The 20,257-nt window shown below is 37.3% G+C and overlaps 1 pseudogene; it reads left to right on the top strand.

Annotated features, from left to right (window-relative positions):
- Nucleotides 1-9,456: 9,456 nt before the first annotated feature.
- LOC142619265 (rust resistance kinase Lr10-like) lies at nucleotides 9,457-12,243 on the top strand (annotated as a pseudogene).
- Nucleotides 12,244-20,257: the final 8,014 nt, after the last annotated feature.

Raw genomic sequence — 20,257 nt, 5'->3', positions numbered from 1 at the left:
TGATTTTAGATTTCTACAAAATCTATGTACCGAAGATTTTACAGAAATCTAAAATCATACCTTTATGGTCCATACTCAATTTTGGATGTGGCTGCCATATTTAATTTTTGGTTAGCCTTTTTTTATTTTATCAAGTAATCCTCTAATTGATAATTAAAATAGCAGTATAAGAGCTATTTGTGATAATTTCAAAAGTGAGGATATAAGTCCAATTTTTGATAGCATCAAACTTGAAAAAAGAGTGAGACGAATTGCACATTAATGGGGCAGTAATTATGGGGCAGTAATTATGGGGCTTCACTTTTAGTTAGTGTGTGTATTGATCACCTTTAGGCTAAGATATTAATTATGTATTGATATGAATAATACATAATTGCTGTGTATAGCCTTTTAATTTGTTTGAGCATGGATAGCCTTGTTTAAACATGCATGTGTGTGTGTGTATATATATTGGCATGTGTGAACTTGATTGGATATTAATGTGTTTAATCCCAATATATGTTTTGTAATATTTCTTTGAATAAAATATATGTTACATGCCTTAGTTGACATACTTGAGTTGTCTATAATGTGGAATGCACAAGAGTCTGTTATGAGTGTTTATTAAGTAAGTAAGGATGAGACATCAGAGATGTCCATTCATTATGAGAATGTAGTTGAGAAATAATTCAATGAATGCAATAAGTTCTTGATTACCATAGAACTTGTGGAGGGAAGCTATTATTTCCAATTTATTTTTTCATTGAAATGCCTTAAAAGAAAACCACTAAAACACCTTGTGAATTATGGAAAGAGTGATCGTCTTTTTATAAATTCTTAAAATGTGGGGGTGTTTGATGAAGGTGGTGGTTCTTCTTCCTAAAGGATAAAGAACTATTGATTGTATTTTCATTGATTATGGTCATAACAGTAGTGCATAGTGCTTTCTAATTTATGAATCTATTATTTTCTTATGCATGAAAATTAATTAGAATATATTTCAAGTGTTAAACTTTCTTAAAGAAAGTTTGAGTCTACGTTTAGTATCTCTCATGATCAAGAGTTGATGGAAGAGAAGTTGAGCCTAAGAGTAGTAAATAGACAAACGTCATGGTTGTTTGGTCCAAATTTTCTAATTTGTATATTAGAAGATGAACTTAAAGCTTCAAAGAAGCAAAATCCTAAAGTGCCTTCTTAGAAAAGAGATTGTCAATAGTGCAATAAATCCATCTTTGAAATCTATGCATAGTAATTGGTGGATCTACCACCTAAGAGTTTGAGAGTTGATGGAATTATTGACTATTACAAGGAAAGACTTGTGTAGAAGGCTATAAAGAAAAGGAAGATACGAGTTTTCTTGATACACAATAAACCAAAGGGGTTTATGGTTCTTGTACAAGGAAACAAAGTGTGTAGGCTTGTCAAATCTTTGTATGGATTGAAGCAAGTTTCAATGTAATGACATGAGTAATTTGACAATGAGATGATGTCAAATGAGTTTAGATTTAATGCGACTAGCGTGTGATGTGAAATATATCACAAGAGGCTATGTCGTTGTGGAATATGCTCATGTAAGTGTTGTCAATGTGATACAAGAAATAAAATTTTCTAATACATCTAATGGACTTGTCTTGTCTCAGTCACATGAGAAATGTGACGACAGTATAGTGAGAACACCTTATGCAAAGAGCAGATGTATTTTTAGGGAAGTTAATAAATCTAAACAGACATGCATTGTTGGATACTTGTGCCTCACATTTGTATATATTGGTAAGGCACAGAGTTATGGTAGGTCTCAACATATTTGTTAGAGACATAATACCATGAGGCAGTTGCTCTCAAATGGAAATAATTCCAAATTACAAAACAGATTCGTAATTAGTTGTTTGAGTGAAGAGCAAGTAAACTGCTCATCGAATGGAATGGGGTTAAAGCCTATTACTTAAAAGCCTCCGGGATGGCAACCCAACCTAGCTAACTGGAAATCCCAAGATCTAGGTTCAAAAGGGACAACCAAATCGTGGAGACTAGTTTTATCACTATGGAGATTACATCTCCCTCCCATTCCTATGATGAAATAGTGATGCTTGTAAGTGATGTTCAGGGTAAGCTTTGTTTTTAACAATTCTTATATCTTGGAATTCCAAGTAGGGTATAGCAAGATACTCTTAATAAGAATCACTTATATGAGTGTAAAGTGGGCTGCTTCCATAAGAGTTTCAAGGCTGAATTCTCTAAAGCACTTCATGAATTTACAAGGAGACGTTCAAGGCCGAAATGAACACAATATAAGAAAGAAATATGTCCGAAAAAAAGCTGTGTGAATTCTATTGTCTTGGTATACACAAACGGCTGAACAACTCAAGACATCAAGTTCACTGGTTAGCTAGTATATCCGATAGTCTTTCACAAAGGAAAGTTCAAAGCCACAAGCTACTTCTCCCGATACAGTAACTTTTCTTCTACTCTCTCTATGTCTGCATCATCATTTGCATTGTGTTTATCAATTTCTATTCATGTGGGGGATTGTTGGAAAAATGGCATGGAGTGAATAAGAAATTGATATTTCTATGTTCACTTGAAGATGCTATTAAAAGTGGTAAAAATTCTGAGTCCCACATAGGAAAGAAAATTGATAATATATGAGTTTATATACTCATGAGTTGGACATTGGGTTGGGCTTTTGGCATATGTGGAATGAGCCTACTTTTTCAAATAATAATATTTTATTATTTTAATTTTTGAGTCAGTTAGTCTGTGTACAGCAGTTATTATTGAAACAGAGTACCTGTTCAGTAACGTACAATTTTACATAGTCCTTCATTCATAAAAACTATTTTTCAGAGAAAACTCAAAAGAGAGATTTTTTTTTTTGTGCATCATTTTGTGTCAAAGAGAGAGCAAGAGACATTGAGTAGTTCGCAGAGCACGACCTTGTGTGCTTCGTTTTCGTGCTGTAGATCATTTTATCCTGGGCGGCAGTTGTCTGTGAGTCTCAAAGCACCACAGTGATTCTGTAAAGGACGAAATCTGCTTTAAGGAGATTGTGTCAAACACAAGACTTGATCTGAATTGTTCATCTTTCACGCATTTGGTCTATGAGTTTGATTATTTGCAGATTTCTCTTTATATATTGCCTTGTACATCTATTTGTGTTATTGCTTTTTCTTAGATATGTGTTTTGTTCCTTTTACTTTATCACAAAAATAAATTGTTGAAATATACCCAACAGTATCACCAACACCGATAACAAGCTATCAACGTAAGCCATACGTCTTTATTTTGAAATTTACAAGTTAGTAAATTTAAGGTCATGTGAACGGATACACTTAAGGTAATTGTTAATAGACCATAATATAATAGTTTTGACACAACTTTCATAAGAAATATAAAAAGATGTCAACCATGTTTATTGTTATTTTATCATTCTCTCAATAAAATGCTTCTAAAAATAATTCATGAATCAATGTCCATAGAACATTGGTTAACATTTCCCATAAATTTAAACACTGGCAAGTTAAATTAAAGTGTTGACTACCAAGAACTTTGTACCTCAATTGGAAACATGTACATGTTAGAGATATTAGCCTAATACTCAAGGCCCAATCTCAATTTATTTTTATTTTTTTATGAAAGCCCAATCTTAAGATGAAACAAAAATTGAATTCATTTAACAAGAGAAAGGTTTATTGTTCCTTAGTCCGAAAGATATGTGGCCATCATGAAATAGGCCATTACATTGAACCACATAAATCTCATGTATCATTTTTTTTTTCTTCTCTTTTATGCTTACACTCACATTATTTCTATAATTTCCAATTTATTTAACATGATATTCGTGTGGCTATGGTTAAGATAGTAAGCTTTAATACCTATTTGCTCTGTGTAACCAAATAATAGTGAGTTTATGAAAAATAGAAAGACAATTACAGAAGGAGCACAAATATTTACGTTGTTTGGCCTTAATCCTACATCCCTAAGCAGCATCCATAAAATTTTTTTAATAATAAAACAAGGAGATTACAAAAGTGATACAAAAGACACTAAAAAAAAGAAAACCTAAATCCCAAATATAGCTAATTAAGGTCAAATGCATTATGTGTTGGCCAAATTTGTAACGAAAACCTTATTTCAAATATAATTGAGTTGAATTTTTTAGTGTCAAGATTAGTATTTGAAGATACACATTGAAGACACAAGAAATCAATCAAAATTTAAAGCTTCAATTGCCTTAACTCCAGGTTCAATTCCAATCGAATGATCAAGCTATCCTCGGGCAAACTATTTTTTCAATTTGCAGCCCATGATCATGACTAGAGACTTGGGGATCCATGTAGTAGGGTTCCAAAATATATTTATAGACATATTAGGTTATCATAAACATCAATTTGTAGCCCATGATCATGACTAGAGAATTGAGGATCCATGTAGTAGGGTTCCAAAATATATTTATAGACATATTAGGTTATCATAAACATAAGGTGAACGTTACATGAAGAGGAGATCTTGTTGCAACGACTATGTTCCAAGGGTTTGTACCAAGCATCGTCTCCAAAACTATATTGAAGATCAAGAAGTGTTTTCAGTGAAGTTTTTGAACAAGACTATTGCAATTAAGCAATTGTTGTGGTGAGTTAGACACAAATTGAATATACATGCATCATCAAAGAGATTCACAAGACAAAAGAGTCTCACAGAGTTTTGTGTGATTGGGATTTTTTTTTTCTTTGTAAACTTCCATTTTGTCTTGGTGCATTATTCAATTAGGATGGTAAGCTACATACAACCTGTTGTGTTAGGGTTTTTTCTTCGTAACTATGTTGCTTGTATCAAATTTACCTCCCGTTGCGTTTTATTTTTGCGTTATGGTTGCAACCATCAAATGTTAAATTGGACCTTTGCATAATTAGAATAATTAATCAATTTTGATAATTGATCAAAATCAACTCGGGTCTAAGGGCTTGTTTGGATTAAGGGAGGAAGGAGGGAGAGTGGAGGGGAGTAAAGTATAATTAACTGAAAATAAGCTACTTTTGGGCCAATTCCACTTTACTCTACTCTACTCACCCTTCCACCCCTCAATCCAAACAGACCATAAATTTTCTAAAACAGCCAAAGAGCTCTCTTAAATAAAAATAAAGAAAACTTTATTATATTTAACCAAAGTTGCACCACACCCATTAATTAAGCCGCAACACAATAATAGATCTAACTGGTGAAAGTCGGGTAGGTATGAGAGCAATCAAAAGTCAGCAAACTAAATCCTCAATCAAATATGTTGAACAATACCACTAGGACTCAATCAAATATGTTGAACAATATAACCATCGACATTAAAAGTCCAAAGTCTCAGCAAAATAAGTCCTCAATCAACTATATTGAACAATACCACTAGGACTCATTTGAAGCCAATATATATATATCACTAGGACTCAGTCAACTACTATGTTGAACAATACAACCATCGACATAAAAAATCGTTTCTTGGCTTGAATTTGTCAAGTTGTAATAATAATAATAATAAATTAAATTGTTGTAATGTCGGAGGACCAAAGTCGTAGTCAAGCTTTATTTTATCTTCTTTTTTTTTTTCTTTTTTTAATCCAGGTCTGTTTCAAACTTTATTTTATCTTAGATATCTTTTATCTTTAAGTATGGTCTATAGTAGAACTAGAAGTTTACTGAATAAAAAAGTATGGTCTATGGAAGAAGATAATGAGCTTAACTCTAACATTTTAGATTTATATTTTACATGAAAAGTTAACAGTAGAACTAGAAGTTTACTGAATAAAAAAATCAATAATGCTAATGCCACGTACTTTCACGTTCACTTTGTTACAATTGTCTTATGTAGTAGATTATGATTGGCTATCTATCAATGTTATATTGAAACATCATTTTTTCTCCATTACTCAAAGTCTACCACATAAGAGAATTGTGTCAAAATATGTGTGAAAGTCTACTGTAGTAACATTAAAAAAAAAAAAAAAAACTTTAAAAAAAAAATGATAAATATTGCACCAACCATTAGTCATTACCTATGATCTCAATAGCCAGACAACTCCCCTTAATGAATCTAATGATAATATAAGTGCATCCCAAGTGTGCACATGGCAATTGATAAGTTAGTTTTTTGCTTAATTAAATTATTTACTGTTTATGAGTCTCACAGCAATGGGGGGCCCTAGGGGGCCAAGCACCCCCCAATTCCTCTTGCCCATTTTTTTTTTTTTACTTGTTATATTTTTCTTTTTTGTAGTTAGGCCCCCTTCTTCCAAAACCTTAGGCCATATTCCTTTCCAATCAGCCCAATGAGCCTAGTCTAACTAACAACTCTCTGACCCAAAAACTTAACATAAACAATAAAAGCATTTATAATGGTGATTGTATTTTAGGGAAGAAAAAAAACTATTTTACCACCAAATGCTAAACCCTAAATGCTAAATTGGACCTTTGCATAATTAGAATAATTAATCAATTTTGATAATTGATCAAAATCAACCCGGGTCTAAGGGTTTGTTTGGACTAAGGGGGGAAGGAGGGGAAGTGGAGGTGAGCAAAATAGAATTTACTGAAAATAGGCTACTTTTGAGCCAATTCCACTCTACTCTACTCAACTTACCCTCTCACCCCTCAATCCAAACGGACCATAAATTTTCCAATATAGCCAAATAGCTCTCTTAAACAAAAATAAAGAAAATTTTATTATATTTAACCAAAGTTGCACCACACCCATTAATTAAGCCGCAACACAATATTAATAGATGTAACTAGTGAAAGTCGGGTAGGTATGAGAGCAATCAAAAGTCAGCAAACTAAATCCTCAATCAACTATGTTGAACAATACCACTAGGACTCAATCAAATATGTTGAACAATACAACCATCGACATTAAAAGTCCAAAGTCTCAGCAAAATAAGTCCTCAATCAACTATATTGAACAATACCACTAGGACTCATTCGAAGCCCCCCAAAAAAAAAAAAATCACTAGGACTCAGTCAACTATGTTGAACAATACAACCATCGACAAAAAAAGTCGGTACTTGGCTTGAATTTGTCAAGTTGTAATAATAATTGTAAGGATAAATAGGGCGAGTAAGTGTGTTGGGCTGTGGGCCATGTTTGAGGATATATAGAAGCCCAAGGATGGTCAAAAGGTTTGTTAAGTTTTGGGATCAATGGGCCGAGGTCAATGGAAGATAATAACAAATTGCCGATAGTTTCTGAGAGCTGAGCCTCCTCTAGAAAGCATTGTGGAAGGTTGGAACCCAGCCATCTCGGGAATGCTTTACGAAAGGCAATCATTCTTTTGAGGATAAGCATCAGGGAAGGTAACAGAACTAAGCCTACAACAAAGGAAAAAATATTTGGGGAGAAGGTTGTCACCAATACAGTAAATGCTCTGCACCAAACCAACTGGTGCATTTATGATGAAATGATACCTAAACAGTGCTATCTCAGTTTACAACAATTCACATAGCTTCCAAAAGGTTTTGATAGGACAAGCATCTAAGAGATTACCTACAAGATCAACAAGTGGAATGCTGGGATGGAAGATTGAAGGACTATATAAGGAAATGGCTACCATAAAAAATGGGGCATGTAATCTGAGAAGGAAGAAAAAAGAAGAAGAACAAATTGTATTCAGATAAGCTTGAGTTAATATAAGAACATCACATCCTCGAACTTGACCGAGGAGCGTTATTTATCTCTATTTGTGTTTTCAATCTTATTGGCATGAATCCTATTAGTTATGGCCCATACTTAATTTGCTAAGACGTTTTCTTGTAAAACTTATTCTCTAACAAATATATTGTTTTGGGCTTGTTGGGCTATCATCCACTGTTCTTGGTGGGCTAAGGTTCAAACGCCAATCCTTACAATAATAATAATAAATTAAGTTGTAATGTCGGAGGACCAAAATCGTAGTCAAGCTTTATTTTATTTCTTTTTTTTTTTTAATCCAGGTCTGTTTTAAACTTTATTTTATCTTAGATATCTTTTATCTTTTAAGTATGGTCTATGGAAGAAGATAATGAGCTTAACTCTAACATTTTAGATTTATATTTTACATGAAAAGTTAATTAACAGTAGAAACTAGAAAGGAGTAGTTATCATAAAAAAGTTTACTGAATAAAAAAAATCAATAATGCTAATGCCACATACTTTTACATACACTTTGTCACAATTGTCTTATATAGTAGATTGTGATTGACTATCTATTAATATTATATTGAAATATCATTTTTTTCTCCATTACTCACAGTCTATCACGTAAGAGAATTGTGTCAAAATATGTGTGAAAGTGTACGATAGTAACATTATCGATAAAAGACTTCACAAAAAAATGATAAATATTGCACCAACCATTAGTCATTACCTATTATCTCAATAGGCAGACAACTCCCCTTAATGAATCTAATAATAATATAAGTGCATCCCAAGTGTGCGTATGGCAATTGATAAGTTAGATTGTTGCTTAATTAAATTATTTACTATTCATGAGTCTCACAACAATGGGGCCCAAGGGGGCCAGGCACCCCCAACCTCTTGTCCAATTTTTTTTTTTTACTGGTTATATTTTCCAATTTTGTAGTTAGGCCCCCTTCTTCCAAAACCTTAGGCCATATTCCTCTCCAATCTGCCTAATGAGCCTAGCCCAACTAACAACTATCCAACCCAAAAATTTAACAAAAACAATAAAAGCATACACAATGATGATTGTATTTTAGGGAAAAAAAAAAAAAACTATTTTACTACCAAAAAACCAAAAGAAACATGTGTTATTAAAGAAGCTAAAGCTAAATGTTCTGCAGCTATAGTAAACTGTATTTAACAATTGATTGTGGCAAGTTTTTAAAAATAAAATACAATGATTTATTACGATTATCTATCTTCATTCAATTGAAAAACTCAAATTCTAGCACATTATTTTAATGAGTTGTTTATTATTTTAAATGAAGTAGTAAAAAAATAGAACATTTGATGTTGGGTGTATTGTAAAGTAATGTGGCAAAATAGATAATATGGTTTTTTGATGTGTTAAAAGCTAAATATTTTAGCACCACTACTATGAATACTCCAACTTCAAAAAAAAAAAAAAATCCTAGCCAACCTAATATTAAAAAACAATATAATTTTGTATTTCTTTTTGTTGGTAGATCATTTCATCTTAATGTATTAAGAAATAATAATTGTGTGTATTTATAATTTATTAATACTATATTGATGCTTATTTGAATTTTTTTTTTATTTTTATTTTTACTTATACTCCAATCTCCTCGAACTTAAAATCATAGATGTCTCTGATCTCACACTACTTTTTATCTTAATTTTAAGTAAAAAAAATAAATGGCCTTATGAAGTCAACCCGAAGCTACCCCCATTGTTGAAAATTCATGGATGGCCAATCCATGAATTTTCAACCTGGTCTCTTTGGAAAAGTCAAAAATGGTTAGTGGAAAAAATAAGTTTGTTTAGAAATCTTGGAGATTGGGAAGCTTTTCAGACCATTATGGATATTTCTCAAGGAAAGGTTTTCTGTTCCTTACTGTTGTTTTTGCTTTTCATTGTAGACCTTGGAGAAGGCCACAATAGGTGTCCCCAATTACGGTGTAGAGAAGATGGCCCAGCCATACGATTTCCTTTCCGACTCAAAGACAGGCAGCCAGACCAGTACTGTGGCTATCCTGGCTTTGATCTGTACTGCAATGATAAATATGATACGGTGCTCGAGCTGCCTACTTCAGTAAAAGTCTTTGTCCAACAAATTGATTACAAATCTCATTTAATTAGCGTAACTGACTCAGATAATTGCTTTCCACGGAAAATTCAGGGAATCAGTTTATCTTCGCATCCTTTCCAATTCTACGACCGCAAAATTGATTCTCATCTTTCTGACTATGGCCTTTTCAATAGTACGCCAGAAACAGATACAGATTCTTCTGATCCGATCCCTTGTCTTAGTAGCAGTCGCCACCCAGTTTATGCTTTTTCTTCGTTTGCTTACGTCGAACGGGTGCCGATATTATCATGTACAAAGATGTATAGCGTTTCATCAGTTCCATCTGATATATGGAATTCTCCTTTTCTTGAATTGACATGGTCCGAACCTAAGTGCGGACAGTGTGAAGTGAAAGGCAAGAAATGTAGATTTAAGAATAATAGCACTGATTTCAACATTGAGTGCTTCAACCCCGAAAAAAACAAAGGTATTGTATTCTACCCAATTTCCACTTTTATTATCACCACAAGTTATTCACGTTTAAAGCCTACATGTCTTGATTTGATCAAGCTTAGTTATTTAGAAAGGGAGCGGATCACATGCAGTTTTTAGAACTAGGTTTGTGTCCATCCATCAAGTTTTTTTTTCCTCTAACTAAATAAAGAACATTATTTTAGAACTCGGATTGTGTCTCGAAGAAAATTATTCTGCACTCAAGAACTATAATGACGTGTCACTCCCTAGCTCCATCACGTTAATGTAAGATTTACCACAAATTTAATTAATAAAACAAGCTATTATATGAGAAAAGAAAGTATAAGTTATACTTCCAAAGTATTAAATAATTACTTGCATCTCAAAAAGAATTTAATACTCTGATAGCTTATTTGTTGAAACCAAACCTAGGGGTATCAACAAAAAATTTACCTAAAAAGATTAGCTTTTTTTTTTTTTTTTTTTTTTTTTAAAAGGAGACCGAAAGGACTAGAAGTGTGGTAATTGACTAATTGAGGGAAAACCATTGCTAAGCACGTTAGATTTGGTAGAAGGTTAAACATGCACACAAGCTGGGAAATCTTAATGCAATATAACCCTGCTAATAGTGATAAAATTTTACACAAAATTATCTTTTGTTTTCCAATAGGTGTAATTAGAAGCTGATTATGTTAAAATCTTTTACAGGTAGATCAACAAAAATAGTGACTACTGGTGAGTTGTTCGTTAGCCATTTGTAAAATATACTGTATATAAATTTAGCTTTCTTCACTCACGAATTAATGTTTAACATGTAGTTTCCATCTTGGGGTTATTTCTTTTGGCACTAGCGGTTTATGCATTCTACCATGTATATCACTATGACAAAACAGAAAAAGAAAATCAAGCAAGGATTGAAAAGTTTTTGGAGGATTACAAAGCTCTCAAGCCCACAAGGTACTCATATGCTGATATTAAAAGGATTACAAATCAATTAACAGAGACGTTAGGTCAAGGAGCCTATGGAACAGTGTTCAAAGGTAAGCTTTCTAGCGAAATCTATGTTGCCGTGAAGATCCTGAACATTTTCAAGGGAGATGGGGAAGAATTCATAAATGAAGTGGGAACAATGGGTACAATTCACCATGTTAATGTGGTTCGCTTGGTTGGCTTTTGTGCTGATGGATTTAGAAGAGCTTTAGTTTATGAGTTCTTACCAAATGATTCACTAAAGAAGTTCATTTCCTCAGTAGATTCTAATAGTTTCCTTGGTTGGGAAAAGCTACAAGACATTGCTCTTGGCATAGCAAAAGGAATTGAATATCTTCACCAAGGATGTGATCAACAAATCCTCCATTTTGATATTAAACCTCATAATATTTTGCTAGACCAAAATTTCAATCCAAAAATTTCTGATTTTGGTCTAGCGAAGTTGTGTGCAAAGGATCAGAGTGCAGTGTCCATGACCGCAGCCAGGGGAACCATTGGCTACATTGCACCCGAAGTGTTCTCTAGGAACTTTGGGAAAGTGTCTTACAAATCAGATATTTATAGTTTTGAAATATTGTTGCTTGAAATGGTTGGAGGGAGGAAAAATGTTAATGCAAACGGGGAGACCACTGGCCAAATATATTTCCCATAATGGATCTACAATCTATTAGAGCAAAAGGAAGACCTACGAGTCTATGTTGAGGATAGTGAAGATGCTAAAATTGCAACAAAAATAGCAATTGTGGGACTTTGGTGCATCCAGTGGCACCCTAAAGGTCACCCTTCCATAAAAGTTATGGTTCAAATGTTGGAGGGAAAATGCGATAAATTAACCATGCCTCCTAATCCCTTTGCCTCTACCGACAAGAGTCAATGCAAGTATACCTGCAAGGCATCTAAACCAAGAGTTAGAAGTCATCCCAAAATTAGACTAAATACTTAAATGATAATATAAGTTGCAATTATGTTGTACCTGCGGATTGAAATTATTAATATTGTAGTCATTGTAGGGAAAAATTTGTAATTTCCTGTTGAGGTAAGCAAAAATATAAGGTTTAAATTTTTATATTTTATATTTATAATTTTCACAATTTTTTTTAAAAATAAGACTTTGTTCCTTATTTTGGGGAGTTTTTAAGAGTAGTCAAATTTGAACCCTTATATGGAATGGCATAAATTAAGATTTGTTTAAGAATTTTTTTGGCCATTTTTTTTTGTCTAATTCTGTTCATAACAAGAATGTAGTTTCCTAGTCGCACTAGGACTTCCTTGGTGCTTTCCAATATAACTTAGGAGTAGTGTTACAAATACTATAAGTTTTACTATATTGAACTTATAAACTGATGTATCACCAATAATAAAGAAACAATTCAAATATTCATTTACAAAGTGGTTTAAGTTCATCAATCATATTTATTACCACACCAAATAAATTGCACATGGGATGTAGAGGGAAACGATAAAGGCAATCTGAATAGAACTTACTCAATTTCGTATTTAGCAAGTAACCCTTATTGTAACTGTGGGGGATAAGATTTATAAAATAAACAAATGGGTCGTGGGCTTGATCGATTGGTATCATTTTGTCTTTGCCGTTGGGCTTCTAAGCTCATGGGTCAGCCTACACTACAGACGTCCGAGGAACTGTCCGAGGATGAATGTCTCCTCGGAGGGGCCCGGCGAACACCTTGGGGTTCGACTAGAAGATTAAAGGCAGAGTTCTAAAAGAACTATTGGGTAAGAGGGGGATCCAAGTACCCTCTGGAGGCAACGGTGTGATAGAAATATTTGAGAAAAAGGCTGCTACCTCCACATTAAAGACCCTGCATCTACCTCCCTGGCCGCATTAATGGGGAAATGACCCCTGAACAGTAGAATTCAACTTTCTTGCTATTATTTAAGGACTTCAAGAAGGTGGTGGAAGGAAAGGTATCAAAAGGATCAGATTTGTGTGACACGTGGACGAATAGGGAAGAAGAAGGAGTATTTAAGAAGAGAAGAGAGGAAAGAAAAAGGGCGGTCAGTTAATTAAAAAAGAGGGAGAACTGTAATTTTTGACATAAAAAGAGAAGCAATATACCAATCGTCCTCGGCTTACGTCCGAGAAAGTTCCCTTGTCATATTTGTTTATCATTTGCAAAGATTGTGGCATTCTAGCCTGCTTATCAAGTTTCCTATACCCTTAAACTAGATTTCAAATCCACACTCTACAAATCTTATTGTTTAAGGCTCATTGGGCCTGAGCCTACGTCTATCTTTGGGCCCAGGTGCAATTGTGCACTTACAATTGGCGCCGTCTGTGGGGATCTAATGTGTAAGGAACTGGAACACCATGGCAGGCTTAGGCTCACACCATGCGGAATCGGAGGGATCGTAACCTGAGGATCTCTTCGAACGTCTTGAACACCGGAAGGATCGAGAGGGAAGCGTTTACACTGTATATCTTGACACGAGTCATACCCGTGGTGGAGGCAGTGCCACCTATGATGATGGGGCTAAGCCCATGCAGAGGGAGATAAACCACCTTAAGAAGAAGCTTCGCCGCGTGAGGCGAAAGCGTGCTTCACCCCCATCTAGTCTTTCTTCTGGGGGATCCTCGGGAAGTAGTTACAGTTCAAGGTCACAGTCTCCTCCCAACAGAACTTCCTCTTGTGAAGAAGGTGACCTACTAGGTCGCAGGCATAGGAAGCTCCCCTTCAGGGGCTTGGGGAACGACGCCATGAGCCGGGCGCTACACCAACTCTCCAAATCTCCATTCTCGCGAAGGATCGAGAAGGGGAGGCTCCCCAGGCAGTTCACCCAGCCCACCTTCACCATTTATAATGGCCGGACTAACCCGGTGGAGTATGTGAGCCACTTTAATTAGAGAATGGCTGTGCATTCTCACAATGAGACCCTGATGTGAAAAGTCTTCCCTTCCAGTTTGGGGCCTATAGCTATGAGATGGTTCAACGGCCTAAAGTCGGGGTCTGTCGGCTCATTTGGGGAACTTACTAGAGCATTCGCGTCGCGCTTTATTACATGCAGTAGAGTTCCTCGGCAGTTGGATTCACTTTTATCTATGGCCATAAGGGAGGGTGAGACGTTGAAAGCGTACTCCGACAGGTATTGGGAGATGTTTAATGAGATAGATGGAGATTTTGACGAGGTGGCAATTAATACTTTTAAGGTGGGCCTTCCCACTGACCATGATTTAAGGAAATCCCTGACCAAAAAGCCCGTACGGAGTGTACGATGCCTCATGGACCTCATTGACGAGTACAAGTGGGTGGAAGAAGATCAACAGCAGGGTAAGGGTAAGACGAAGGTTATCCCGCAGGGGAAAAGGGATTTCAGGTCGGACAGATATCACAACAATAGGCCGAGAAGAGATTATTCCGGGCAGCATGATTCGGCAATTCCTCAGGCTGTTAATACTGTGTTCCGAGAGCCAGTACACCAGCTGCTCGAGAAAGTTCGTAAAGAGCCCTACTTCAAATGGCCTAGTAAGATGGCGGGGGATCCTGCGAAGCCGAATCAGAATCTCTTTTGCCAGTACCACCAGGACGTGAGTCATACCACCGAGAATTGTCGGACCCTCTAGAACCACTTGGAGCAGCTCGTTAGCGAGGAGAAGTTGAAGCAGCATCTGTACCAACCTAACAGATAAGGCAGTCAGTCTGGCTTGAATAATCAGAAGAATAATTCATCTCGGCCATCGTTGGGAACGATAAACATTATCTTCGCTGCACTTGGCAGGACCGGTTCATGTCCCACCAGAGTGATGGCAGTTTCACACTCCCAGGCTGAGGAGTCAGGCGCGAAACCGAAGAGGCTGAGAGTGAATCTGCCCATTTTGGGGTTTCAGAGGAGGACAAGGTTGGGACCATCCAACCCCATGATGATGCCTTGATAGTCACTTTGAGGATAGGGAATTATGACGTCAGGAGGGTGATGATCGACCAGGGGCAGCGGGGCAGATATTATGTACCCTAACTTATTCAAGGGGCTGAAGTTGAAATTGGAGGATCTCACTCCTTACGACTCGCCGTTAATAAGTTTTGAAGGGTAGGCCGTTATACCAAAGGGACAAATTCGGTTGCCCGTGCAATCTGGCTCGGAAATAGTTGAGGTAGCTTTTATCGTGGTCGATGTATATTCCCCATACACTGCCATTCTTGCCAGGCCCTGGCTGCACGTGTTGGGTGCCGTCTCCTCCACCTTGCATGTTAAAGTAAAATTCCCTTAGGAGGAATACATCGAAGAAATTTTGGGCAGCCAATCAGTGGCCAGGCAATGCATATCGGTTGTAGTACTACATCAGGCAGAAGCAAAGTCCTCGGCCTCGGTTGTGGACTTATAGCAATTAACGACTCTAGATGCGCCCAACGAGGTGACAGCAGAGGAAGCCACATGCGAAGACTTGGAAAAGTTTCTGGTAGCAGATGATCCTGAAAGGTTCTTTCAAGTTGGCGTACGTTTACCGTACCAAGAGAAGATGGAGTTGTTAGAGTTTTTGAAGGACAACATCAATGTCTTTGCCTGGGACCCCTATGAGGCTCCAGGGGTGGACCCAAGCTTCATTTGTCACTATTTGAACGTCAACCCTGCTATTATTTCTAGAAGGCAACCACATCGGCGTTCCTCCAAAGAGCACTCCGAGGCTGTTAAAGAGGAAGTGCTCAAGCTCAAGAGGGCTGGGGCTATAAAGGAAATTTTCTACCCAGAGTAGTTGGCGCATACGGTCGTGGTGAAAAAGAAAAACGAAAAGTGGAGAGTATGTGTGGACTTTACAGATTTAAATAAAGCCTGCCCAAAGGACTCGTTCTCTATGCCACGCATCGATCAGCTTGTGGATGCCACAGTTGGACATCCTCGAATGAGCTTTTTGGATGCCTTCCAGGGTTATCATCAAATTCCATTGGCGGCGGAGGATCAGGAGAAGACTGCTTTTATTACTCCAACCGGGAACTATCACTACAAGGTTATGCTGTTCGGATTGAAGAATGCTGGGGCTACTTACCAAAGGATGATGACCAGAATGTTTGAGTTGCAGCTTGGCAAAACCATTGAGGTATACGTGGATGATATGGTAGTGAAGAGTAAAACAATACCTTCGCATGTGAAAGATTTGGACGACACATTTCAAGTACTTAGAAAGTACAAGCTGCGCCTTAACGCCTCAAAATGTTCTTTTGGCATGGCTTTTGGAAAGTTCCTAGGTTATATGGTTACTCATAGAGGCATAGAAGTGAACCCAGCACAAGTCAGAGCCATTCAAGGCTTACAGCCACCTCGAAATCCAAAAGAAGTTCAGAAGTTGACCGGAATGATTGCTGCTCTCAGCAGGTTTATTTCGCGATCAGCTGACAGATGTAGGCCTTTCTTCCAACTGTTGAATAAGTGGAAAGGGTTCCAATGGTCCGAGGATTGTGTTGTAGCCTTCCAGTAGCTTAAAGAATATCTTTCTCGACCACCCATCATGTCTCGGCCAGAGGTAGATGAGATCCTGTTTGCGTATCTGGTAGTGGCCGTCCATGCGGTCAGCCTGGTCCTCATAAGTGACGACGGTGGTGTGCAAAGACCGGTCTACTACGTCAGTAAATCCTTGAACGAAGTCGAGGTGCGTTACCTACTCTTGGAGAAGACACTTATAGCCGTAGTTCATGCCACGTGGAAGCTTCCTCACTATTTCCAGTCCCACACCGTTGTAGTTTTGACCCAACTGCCTCTCAAGTCAGTGTTACGCAGTGCTGACTACTCTGGAAGGGTGGCTAAATGGGGAACTATTTTAGGAGCCTTTGATATCAAATACATGCCACGCACCTCGGTGAAGGGCCAGGTTCTCGCAGATTTGGTGGCAGAGTTTGCTGAACCATTGTTGGAAGAAACTGTGAAGGAATCACACATGGATGAAAAATCAGTTGGCATGATTACAAACAAAGGACCTCCGATTTGGAAAGTATCCATTGATGGCACGGCTAACCAAAGAGGGTCTGGTATCGGACTTGTTTTGATATCCCCTGAGGGAATTGTCTTTGAAAAATCCTTGAGGTTAGCGTTCTCGGCGACTAATAACGAGGCCGAGTACGAAGCAATATTGGTCGGTATGAACATGGTGCGTAGCGTGGGCGGAAGGGAAGTTCATATGTTCTCGAATTCTTAGTTAGTGGTCGGCCAAGTGACAGGGACCATGGAGGCTAGGGATCCAAGAATGCAAGAATACTTGACCCAGGTCAAACGCTTACAATCTAGATTTGATTCCTTTATCCTTTCCTACATTTCTAGAAGTGGGAATACACATGCAGACTCGTTGGCTACCTTGGCGACTTCTTCGGCTTTGTGTTTACCTAGGATTATCCTAGTCGAGGATTTGCTAGAGCTGGCTCTCAACACTGTTACTACAGCTCATGTCCATCTGATAAGACCTGGGCCTAGTTGGATTGACCCTGTAGTATCTTTTTTGAAAATGACATTCTTTCGGAGGACAAGTCTGAAGCAGATAAGATCCGTCGAAATGCCCCTCGTTTTTAGCTATCCGAGGATCAGAAATTGTATAAACGCTCCTTCTCCAGACCATACTTATTGTGTGTACATCCCAAGTCAACGGAGGCACTTTTGGAAGAACTGCTTGAGGGAATTTGCGGAAGCCATACTGGGGGAAGGTCCTTAGCCCATAGGGCCCTAACTTAGGGATACTGGTGGCCCAATATGCAAAGGGAAGCTCAGGACTATGCAAGAAAGTATGACCAGTGCCAAAGGCTCGCTCCTAACATTCATCAGCCTGGGGGAGTCCTTAATCCTCTGTCCAGTCCTTGGCCTTTCGCTCAATGGGGATTGACATAGTAGGGCCTTTTCCGAGGTTTGTGGGAAACAAAAGGTGGCTACTCGTGGGAACCGACTACTTCACCAAATGGGTCGAGGCTGAGCTCTTAGCAAATATTGGGGACATCGACTCCAAGAAGTTTATTTGGAAGAATATCATTACTAGGTTTGGAGTACCACACACACTCATTTCGGACAATGGCGTTCAATTTGACAGTAAAGCTTTTAGGAAGTATTGTAGTGATATGGGCATCATAAATAGATACTCTACCCCAGCTTATCCTCAGGGAAATGGGCAGGCCGAAGCCGTTAACAAGGTTATAGTCAGTGGACTCAAGAAGAGGCTGGATGACGCGAAGGGCAGATGGGTAGAAGAGCTACCACATGTTTTTTGGACGTATCGAACTACGCCGCGCAGATCCACTGGAGAGACACCGTTCTCTATGACCTACGGGGCCGAGGCAGTAATACCTTTGGAATCTGGTTTCCCAACGTTAAGGACGAGTTCTTTTAGTCTAGAAGGTAATCACGACCTCCTAGAGAAAAGCCTTGATTTGGTTGATGAACGGCGAAAGGCTGCCAGTGTCCAAATGGCTTATTATCAGCAGAAGCTTAAACGAGAGTATGACGCCCACGTAAAGCTAAGGCCGTTAGCGCTCGGGGATCTCGTATTGAGAAAAGTTGTGGGTACTGCTAAAAACCCAGCTTGGGGAAAGCTAGGACCAAATTGGGAGGGACCATATCGGATCAATTCTGTAGCAGGCATAGGGTCATATCGGCTAGCTGATCTAGATGACAAAGTTGTACCACACCCGTGGAATGTAAATAACCTTCGAAGGTATTATTATTAATAAAAGGCACTTTTGTCGTTAGTGGTTTAAATTATAAATGTAGTTGAGCTTATAAGTTACAACTTCTAAGTATCAAACAGAAACTTGGTGATGCATGGTCCTCAGACCACATACCTTATGAAAATTGATATATTATTAAATATCAAACAAAAACTTGGTAATAAATGGTCCTCGGACCACATACCTTGTGAAAATTGATATATTATTAAGTATCAAACAGAAACTTGGTCATGGATGGTCCTCGGACCACATACCTTGTGAAAATTGATATCTCATCATTTGTTAAACAGAACCTTAGTTATGCCGGGTCCACAGACTTTCTACTTTGGGGAAATTAACATCTTAAGTTACTATTATTAAGTATCAAACAGAAACTTGGTCATGGATGGTCCTCGGACCATATACCTTGTGAAAATTGATATCTCATTATTTGTTAAACAGAACCTTAGTTATGCCGGGTCCACAGACCTTCTACTTTGGGGAAATTAACATCTTAAGTTACTATTATTAAGTATTAAACAGAAACTTGGTCATGGATGGTCCTCAGACCACATACCTTGTGAAAATTGATATCTCATCATTTGTTAAACAGAACCTTAGTTATGCCGGGTTCACAGACCTTCTACTTTGGGAAAATTAACATTTTAAGTTACTATTATTAAGTATTAAACAGAAACTTAGTCATGGATGGTCCTCGGACCACATACCTTTTGAAAATTGATATCTCATCATTTGTTAAACAGAATTTTAGTAATGCCGGGTCCACAGACCTTCTACTTTGGGGAAATTAACATCTTAAGTTACTATTATTATGTATCAAACATGAAGTTGGCAATTTAGGGTCCTTGAACCACATACCTCGGTGAAGTTAACGTTCCAAATTACAAATTCTAAGTATTGTATTGATATGCGCGGTTCTCGACCTATATGCCTTGTGCAAATTATTGTCGTATTTACCATCAGAACAAAGTTTGTTCATGTCAGGTTCTTGAACGCTTTACTTTAGAAATGCTAGCAAAAATTCATGTCGTGTGAATGTTGAGCTTTTGATGAAGTATTCTTGATCACTTCATGACTCAACTTCAAAAATGCTAGCAAAAATTCATGTCGTGTGAATGTTGAGCTTTTGATGAAGTATTCTTGATCACTTCATGACTCAAGTTGATTTCTAAGTCAGCCTCTTAAGCGTTATCATTGCGTCACATAGGTTATACTCTTAAATTGTAATTTGTAAAGCACAAGTTAAGCAGGTGCACTATTGTTTAAAGCTATAATAATTCAACTATTGGAAGTGAAGTTAGTTATTCCATTCATTCTTTCTTTGGAAGTGGAGAGCTCTTATGGTAAAAACGAAAGTAAAATAAATAGAATTCAAATAAAGATCAAACAAGATAGATATTTATTGATTGTCCTTGATATACATTACAAAAAAAG

This window comes from Castanea sativa, chromosome 12, assembly GCF_040712315.1.
Source record: "Castanea sativa cultivar Marrone di Chiusa Pesio chromosome 12, ASM4071231v1".
Taxonomy (NCBI): Eukaryota; Viridiplantae; Streptophyta; class Magnoliopsida; order Fagales; family Fagaceae; genus Castanea; species Castanea sativa.
The sequence above is the reverse complement of the archived record's forward strand: the minus strand, read 5'-3'. Positions and strand labels throughout refer to the sequence as shown.